The following is an 8,099-nucleotide window of genomic DNA, read 5'->3' as shown; positions in this document are numbered from 1 at the left end:
CTTGTCCCTGACATCCTTGGAGAGCTCTTTGGTCTTGGCCATGGTGGAGAGTTTGGAATCTGATTGATTGATTGCTTCTGTGGACAGGTGTCTTTAATACAGGTAACAAACTGAGATTAGGAGCACTCCCTTTAAGAGTGTGCTCCTAATCTCAGTTCGTTACCTGTATAAAAGACACCTGGGAGCCAGAAATCTTTCTGATTGAGAGGGGGTCAAATACTTATTTCCCTCATTAAAATGCAAATCAATTTATAACATTTTTGACATGCGTTTCTCTGGATTTTTGTTGTTGTTATTCTGTCTCTCACTGTTGAAATAAACCTACCATTAAAATTATAGACTGATCATTCCTTTGTCAGTGGGCAAATGTACAAAATCAGCAGGGGATCAAATACTTTTTTCCCTCACTGTAGATGAGAGCGGAATAACCCCACCCCCTCTTCCAAGATTACTTTGACTTGCACATCCTTTAATGCAGGGATCATCAACTATATGTAGATTCAGTCGCGGGTCAATTTTTTTCTTGAGCTGATGGTTGGGGGGCGGATCATAATTACAAATAATATAATGTATAGACTGCAAGTTGACTGCAATAAGCTGTTGACTAAAATAATTTCAAATAATTTCAAACCTTGCTTACATTTGTATACGATCACCATTACGGTCACTATTATGCATGGGAATACAGATTTCCAAATTTTTTATCACTTGGATCTGATTTTTACAGTCTTTTATGTCCAACAATGAAAATCATAAATCATAAAAAATATATATATTTTTGGGCTCAGAAAACTTGGGGGGCCATATAAAACCACCTGTGGGCCAAATTTGTCCCTTGGGCCGCCAGTTGGGGAGCCCTGCTCCAATGGTTAGCAGTTTGCAAATTCTCCAGAAAACGAAATAATCCCTGGAGATATGTATTCCTGGTAGCAAGACCTCATGCCTCAAGATGACATATTCTAATGAGACCATGTTGGATGTGAGGAGTAACTGTCACAGGTGTGACTGATGGCCCCTTTTCATTCAGCTAATGCAGCAAGCATTTTCATTGGACAATTGAACTGATTATGTGACTTCAATGTGTATAAAAACCTACTCTTTTGGTGTTCTAGGTGGCTGTCCACAGGAAGTGAATGCAGTCCACAGGTATGGCAGGTGCTTGTGTGCAGAGAGCTAATGAGGGGGGGGTCCTTGTGTGCAGAGAGATAATGGCGGGTCCCTGAGTGCAGAGAGGTAATGGCGTCATTTGCTTAGTGCACATGGATAATGGAGTTGTTTGAGCTATGGAGAACTTTAGAATTTGGACGCCTGCCTCCTGCTGCTGCATCACTTCCTGTTCCCCTTTGTGTTTGGTTTGGTGATTTCGTTATTTTAAACTATGCAATGGCTAAAAGCAAAACTGCGGAATGTACCCTACCTGAGCCACATGCTCTATTAAATATTCTGTGTTTTAAAACATTTTTTTTACGTTGTTTGGCCTCTACTTCACTCTGCCTGCTCAACCCAAATCCAAAAGAACCTCACTTTTCCAACACTTGACATACCTTTAGCAGGCTGTTTGTCTAGAACTCATTACTGGTGGACTCAGGTCTTGAAACGGTTGACAGTTTGAGCCGTGTTACCCAGTTGTGTTGTGCCCACAACCATGAGGTAATTCAGCCCTGCATTGACCTAGTGCTTTGTCGAATCTCTTGATAGCCTGTTGGTGATTTACATCGTCAATGATTTGCTCCCACCTTCTAGAACCGTTTTGAGTTGTTTCAGGGAGAGAAACTTTTCGTCAATGTGGGTAGTGAATGGCTGTATCGAACAATTCCCCACAATACACACAAATCTAAAGGAATGGAATTAAGAAATATATCAATATTAGGACGAGCAATGTCAAAGTGGCATTGACTAAAATACAGTATATGCATATGAGATGATTAAAGCAGTATGTAAACATTATTAATAGGATCTGCCCCTTTTTTCAATTTTCGCCTAAAATAACATACCCAAATCTAACTGCCTGTAGCTCAGGATTTGAAGCAAGGATATGCATATTATTGATACCATTTGAAAGGAAACACTTTGAAGTTTGTGGAAATGTGAAATTAATGTAGGATAATATAACACATTAGATATGGTAAAAGATAATACAAAGAAAAAACGTACATTTTATTTTTTTTATTTTTTTGTACCATCATCTTTGAAATGCAAGAGAAAGGCCATAATGTATTATTCTAGCCCAGGCACAATTTTGACTTTGGCCACTTGATGGCAGCAGTGTATGGGCAAAGTTTTAGACTGATCCAATGAACCATTGCATATCTGTTCAAAATATTGTATCAAGACTGCCCAAATGTATCTAATTGGTTCATTAATAAATGTTATTAATAATAATAAAAGTTCAAAAAACAATAGCATGTAATTCTTTCACTGTAATAGCTACTGTAAATTGAACAGTGCAGCTAGACAAGTTTAAATTCTTGTTAATCTATGTCCTGGGAAATGATCATGTTACTTCCAATCTCCTGCTAATCACATTAGCCTACGTTAGCTTAACCGTCCCGTGGGGGTACACCGATCCTGTAGAGGTCTCCAGGACACCTACACCACCCAATGTCACAGGAAGGCCAAAAAGATAATCAAGGACATCAACCACTCGAGCCACGGCCTGTTCACCCCGCTATCCTCCAGAAGCCCAGGTCAGTACAGGTTGGGGTCGAGAGACTGAAAAACAGCTTCTATCTCAAGGCCATCAGACAGTCAAATAGCCATCACTAGCCGGCAACCACCCGGTTACTCAACCCTGTACCTTATATACATAGACATGGAATCACTGGCCAGTTTAATAATGGAAAACTAGTCACTTTAACGCTCCAATATTTGTGGTCAAGTTGCATATAAATGTTTGTTGTTCCTACTATCCTTCTGACCTCTTGTCAGGTCGGCCTTACCAAAGAGGTTTCTAACCTCGGGTCTTTCATGGTTAAATATAGGTCCAAGAATGATCACAGGGAAACAGAACCTGTACCAAACAGTTAAGACTTTGAGCCTACCTCTTTCCAGCCTAGAATTTCCACTAGCGTACCACACAGCGGAATAGAGATCCACATAGGAAAAAGCTTGTCTACAGGCTCAACAAACAACCATTCTAGAGGCAACTTGATTTTCCTTGATTTTCCAAGCACAGCCCCACTCTGCTTAATTTGTTCACCAACAGGGAGATAGGGCTGTTGGCCAGGGTGGCATGTGTGCTATTGTATTATGTTAGGCATGGATGGATCGCAGCTCACCGTTATAATGACCACTAAGTTCGTTAATGGCATGGCGTTTAATTTAGTGAAAAAAAAGTTATAGAAAACATATTCTGAGATTCAGTGGCATTGTCACACGGACATAGGCCAGAGAGGTCAAGGCATTGTTGTGTTCACACATTGTAATCAGCTGCCAGTTGCTGTGGCATATGTGTGATCTGTCTGATTGTGAGTGGATGTCAATGGCGTATGTGTGTGGGCACTAGTAAACCCATGGTCTCCATAAGCCTGTTAGATTGGGGCTTAACCCCCACCACAGAGACTGGAGCCTGCCTGCTAGACTCCCACTCTCATAGACAGACCTCAGAGCAGCCAACCATTGCAGGGGGTTGAGCAGTACACTGCCATGCTTCGCGCCCAGACAGATGCCTGCTGTACACCCCCGTACCAGCACAACCGCTGCCAAGCCGAGCCACACAGGGAGACAGACAATGCAGGCAGAGAGCTAGGTCCGGCAGCTGTCTCGCGCACACACACGCAGGAATGCACAAACAGGCATGCACACACACACACACACACACAGACCATGTGGTTTATTTTATTTCACACAATGCATACAAGCCAGGCAGGCAACAGCAATTAAATGTCTGTCTCATTGGTTTGCTCCAGTATACTGGCTCTATAAATCTCCACGGTAGTGTTTTAAAGTGAGGAAATTTCCACGCAGGGCGGCAAACTGAGGATCCCACAGGATGCTACCATTGTTAGTCATTTGATTAGCAGACACTCTTCGCTGGATGCTTTACAAAACCTGTTAAATGCTACTGGCGGTCCTGCTGAAGTACTTTAGTGAGGATTTGATAGTACAGCCTGAATATAGCATTTTATATTCTCTGCTCCAATGTATTAATTGCTTATTCCTCCACTCTCCCAGAGAATAAGTACATGCTATTGATTTATATCCCAGAAAATCTACTGTATGTTTGTTTGGTAATTTGAGACTTGGTAGATGGATTTGTTCAGCCTACTGTAAATACAAATCACTGTGATAATTAGACGACCACCTTCACACACACACACACACACACACACACACACACACACACACACACACACACACACACACACACACACACACACACACACACACACACACACACACACACACACACACACACACACACACACACACACACACACCAGAGGGATGTAGCTTGTACATGTACTGAAATATCGCCTGTTCTGTTCACACACACACTTATAGATTAAAGATTACAAGCATCTGCAATCTTTCTCTGTTCTAGAAGCAGAGGAACTATACTGCCTTGTGATAACCAGTGCCTTGAGATAATTATTAATTTAATTATTAATTTAAATGGATTGTTGTGAATAATGTGCAGTTATATGGATTGCGCTGTCTGTCAGGCTACCTCCCATTAGTCATTACTTTCATACAATTGATCAATTTAAACAACAATAAGTCCTGAGTGTGAACTAGTGGCTGAACCACAGATCACACTTCACACCCAGGCCTGGGAACCATTGACATGAGGTCACGACCTCCCCTATGGTTAGTTGATTAAACCCATTTCTGAGACACACCGCACAATGCAGCCAATAAAAGTTGGCGCTGGCTGCTGAGGAGGAATGACGGGCAGGCGGGAGTCTGAGGGGGGCTGATGGAGTGGAGAGTGTTCTATGGCTGGCTCCATGGCTCCAGACAACAGAGGAGTCAGGAGAGACAGCAGCCATGACACCCTGCTGCAGCCTGGCCCGGTTCCAGCCCAGACCAGACCAGACCCACACCTACCACCTCTAAGAGGAGACCCCCATCGCTGGCTGGAAGCAGGAAACAACAGGCTCCTTATTGTGGTGTAGATTATGTGTAGTGTGTGTGTGTGTGTGTGTGTGTGTGTGTGTGTGTGTGTGTGTGTGTGTGTGTGTGTGTGTGTGTGTGTGTGTGTGTGTGTGTGTGTGTGTGTGTGTGTGTGTGTGTGTGTGTGTGTGTGTGTGTGTGGTGTGACTGGATGAAGATTTCCACTCAAGATCCTCCAAGTCGAGGCAGAGGTTGACTATGAAGCATGGCGCTGCATAATCCCCCTCTCAATGAAGGCATGGGGGAAGGTGGGGCGAGCATTCCAGGACAATGAGACCCCATTACCCCCTACTTTACTTATACCCTCCTAACCACCCTTAACCCCTCTCACCATGAATGCAGGACTCTTGGCGCTAATGCCCAAATGGCCCCCCTGGAACCTGTGCTCCCCTACATGATAGCGGACAGCCCCTTCTTCAGGGGCCACTTGTGTCAGCTCTGTGGAACAGACATGGCCCTTTTGGGCCTTTGCTGGTCACATTATATCCAACATGAGTGGTCTTAATATGGTTTAATAAGAGCTGTTTTTGATTAATTCTCCCTTGAAACCAGTGGTAATGCGGCTACTAGGCACATATAAAAAGTCAATGAATGGAGAAGGGCTGCCAAAAAAGGGGGGAAAATAGTAGTCTTCGTGGACGTCCTTACCAGCTGGCTCCCGAGCTAAATACAGTTAGTTATGCCCATGGCTCTCTGTCTGCCAGTAAGGGGAATTGTTTGCTCCGCTAGGTAATCACTAATGTTTTTTAAGTGCACAGTATGATTCAGCTGGGGTCATAAAGACCATGTGTGTCACATCCTGAATGGAAGGACAGGGTCCCTGTGCTTATTTCCCTCAGGTGAAGGTAGGTGGAGGTAAGGGGAAATGGTTGTGTGTTTTCATCGTTTGGGCCTCACTGTTGATTTATTGAACTTGAGAAGAAAGCAACACTCTCTGCATGGTGCTGCTGGTGGTGGTACACCATCAGTAAAATTAGTCATTGGAAAGGAGAAGAGGAATGTTCGGTGAAACAGACCAAAAACGACTGCCAAAGCCCCTAAGGAAACCTCATACCAGGTCAGGAATATAATATAGATTTGCCCTTCTGGGGAGTGTACTATGGAAACCCATGGCCCCATTTCTGCACCTGTTGAAATGTAACCAAAGAAACACAGCCCAAGGAAATAAGTCATATATATCCCCCTACTTGACAAAGTCGAAGTCTGGACATCATAAATATCCCCCTGCTTGACAAAGTCGAAGGCTGGCCATTTGAAAGAATCAAACAGAACATGATGATGCGCAATGTAAACAGGAAACAATTGACTTCAGTAAGAGTCATTAGGTTGGTCCATCTTTCTCCGGCAGTGGGGACGGATATAAGAGGTCTGACAGCTATAATCACGAGCACTGCCTAAGATAGCCACCTTCAAAGCCTCTCTTCAGCTGCACACAGGCAGAACACACCAGCATTAGCTATGGATTCCCATTACCGGGCCTGGTCCCTTTCAATTTCCCATCCGATTTGTCTCCCAAGAACGCAGAGAGAGGGTCACAGACAATTACCTTTTATTTACATATTTATTTATGCCTGTAATAAATGTGTTACTTAGCAACTTTTTCTTAACGAAGCCAATCTGCTTTTCAAAAGGACGTGGATACCGGATACCATTTTGCAACTATGAGGGAATTTGTCCGAATTTGGTGGATGAAAGACATGGCATTTTTGCCTCCATTCTGTACCCCTGCATATGATAGCTGACATATGGTAAACTTGTAGAAAGTCTTAGACTGGTTTCATTGTACCTACTCTGTGCTGCCTGCAACAGGCTGTGCCAAGCGTCATCATAGCCCATGTGAACGCTAATAGTTCCAGATTTCCTTCAGCTCAAAGGGCAACCGATGCCCAATTATATAGTTATTAAACACAGCAAATTATTTCAACGTTTATTGTCCCGGGCAATGTTATTAACCCACCGATGTCATAACTTCCACTTCTGCCATCTGGGGTTGGAGCGAATGTGTCACTCACGAAGTGCTGCACATTTGAAGTAGCTGAAGAGAGGGACTGCAATATATGTATGCTTAAAAAAACCTTAAAGGCGCTGCATGTTCAACCGGACATCTACATTGGCCGTGCAGCATTTATGGTGATGCGGCCTCTGCAGAAGTTAGGGCATTCTTACTGCTTGCGCTTCGCAGAGCTGTTGAGCAGAGCTGTTGAGCAGAGCTGTTGTGAAGGAAGCTGTCAAGGAAGTGAGTTTGTGTTTATACAGGACCTCCCACCCCCACCTACCGTCAACCAATCATGTCAATTCGGAGCAATACGGAGCCCTCCATATTGTCACAAAATTTGGGAGACGCAAGGCGATGCAGTACAGATCTCAATTTGGCCTCTTCATGCCTCCGGAGGTTCTGCAATTGCATCAAAACCTCCATTCGGAGCATAAATTGGCTTTTACCTTTATTACCTCCAAGATACACAGTTCTTAAAGATAGAGTCACCAAATGTACAAAATTACATGATTTGGGCATTTTGGTGACCTGTCAAAACTCAATATTAGTATACAATTTAGGTGAATTATCCCTTTAACACTACTTCACTGTGTATTACAGTATGGATCTCTAGTGTGCAGAGCCCACTGGGAAATTTCCTGTTTGTGGTTTCACTTGTTGGGCTTTTGAAGTGGGCTTTAATAATAGGACTGAACTGAACTAATGAAAATGCACCCAGTCACATTAAAAGGGAGCGTCAGCCTCAACCACCTAACTATGTCCTTCAACCATACACACACACACACACACACACACACACACACACACACACACACACACACACACACACACACACACACACACACACACACACACACACACACACACACACACACACACACACACACACACACACACACACACACAGTGAGAAACACAGACGCTTCCTTTAAGCTGCCTCAAAGTTTACAGAAGTGGTTTCACTAATAAAAAGGGATTAGCAGGGCTA

This window comes from Salvelinus namaycush, chromosome 5 (genome assembly GCF_016432855.1).
Source record: "Salvelinus namaycush isolate Seneca chromosome 5, SaNama_1.0, whole genome shotgun sequence".
NCBI lineage: Eukaryota > Metazoa > Chordata > Actinopteri > Salmoniformes > Salmonidae > Salvelinus > Salvelinus namaycush.
Note: the sequence above shows the minus strand (reverse complement) of the source record.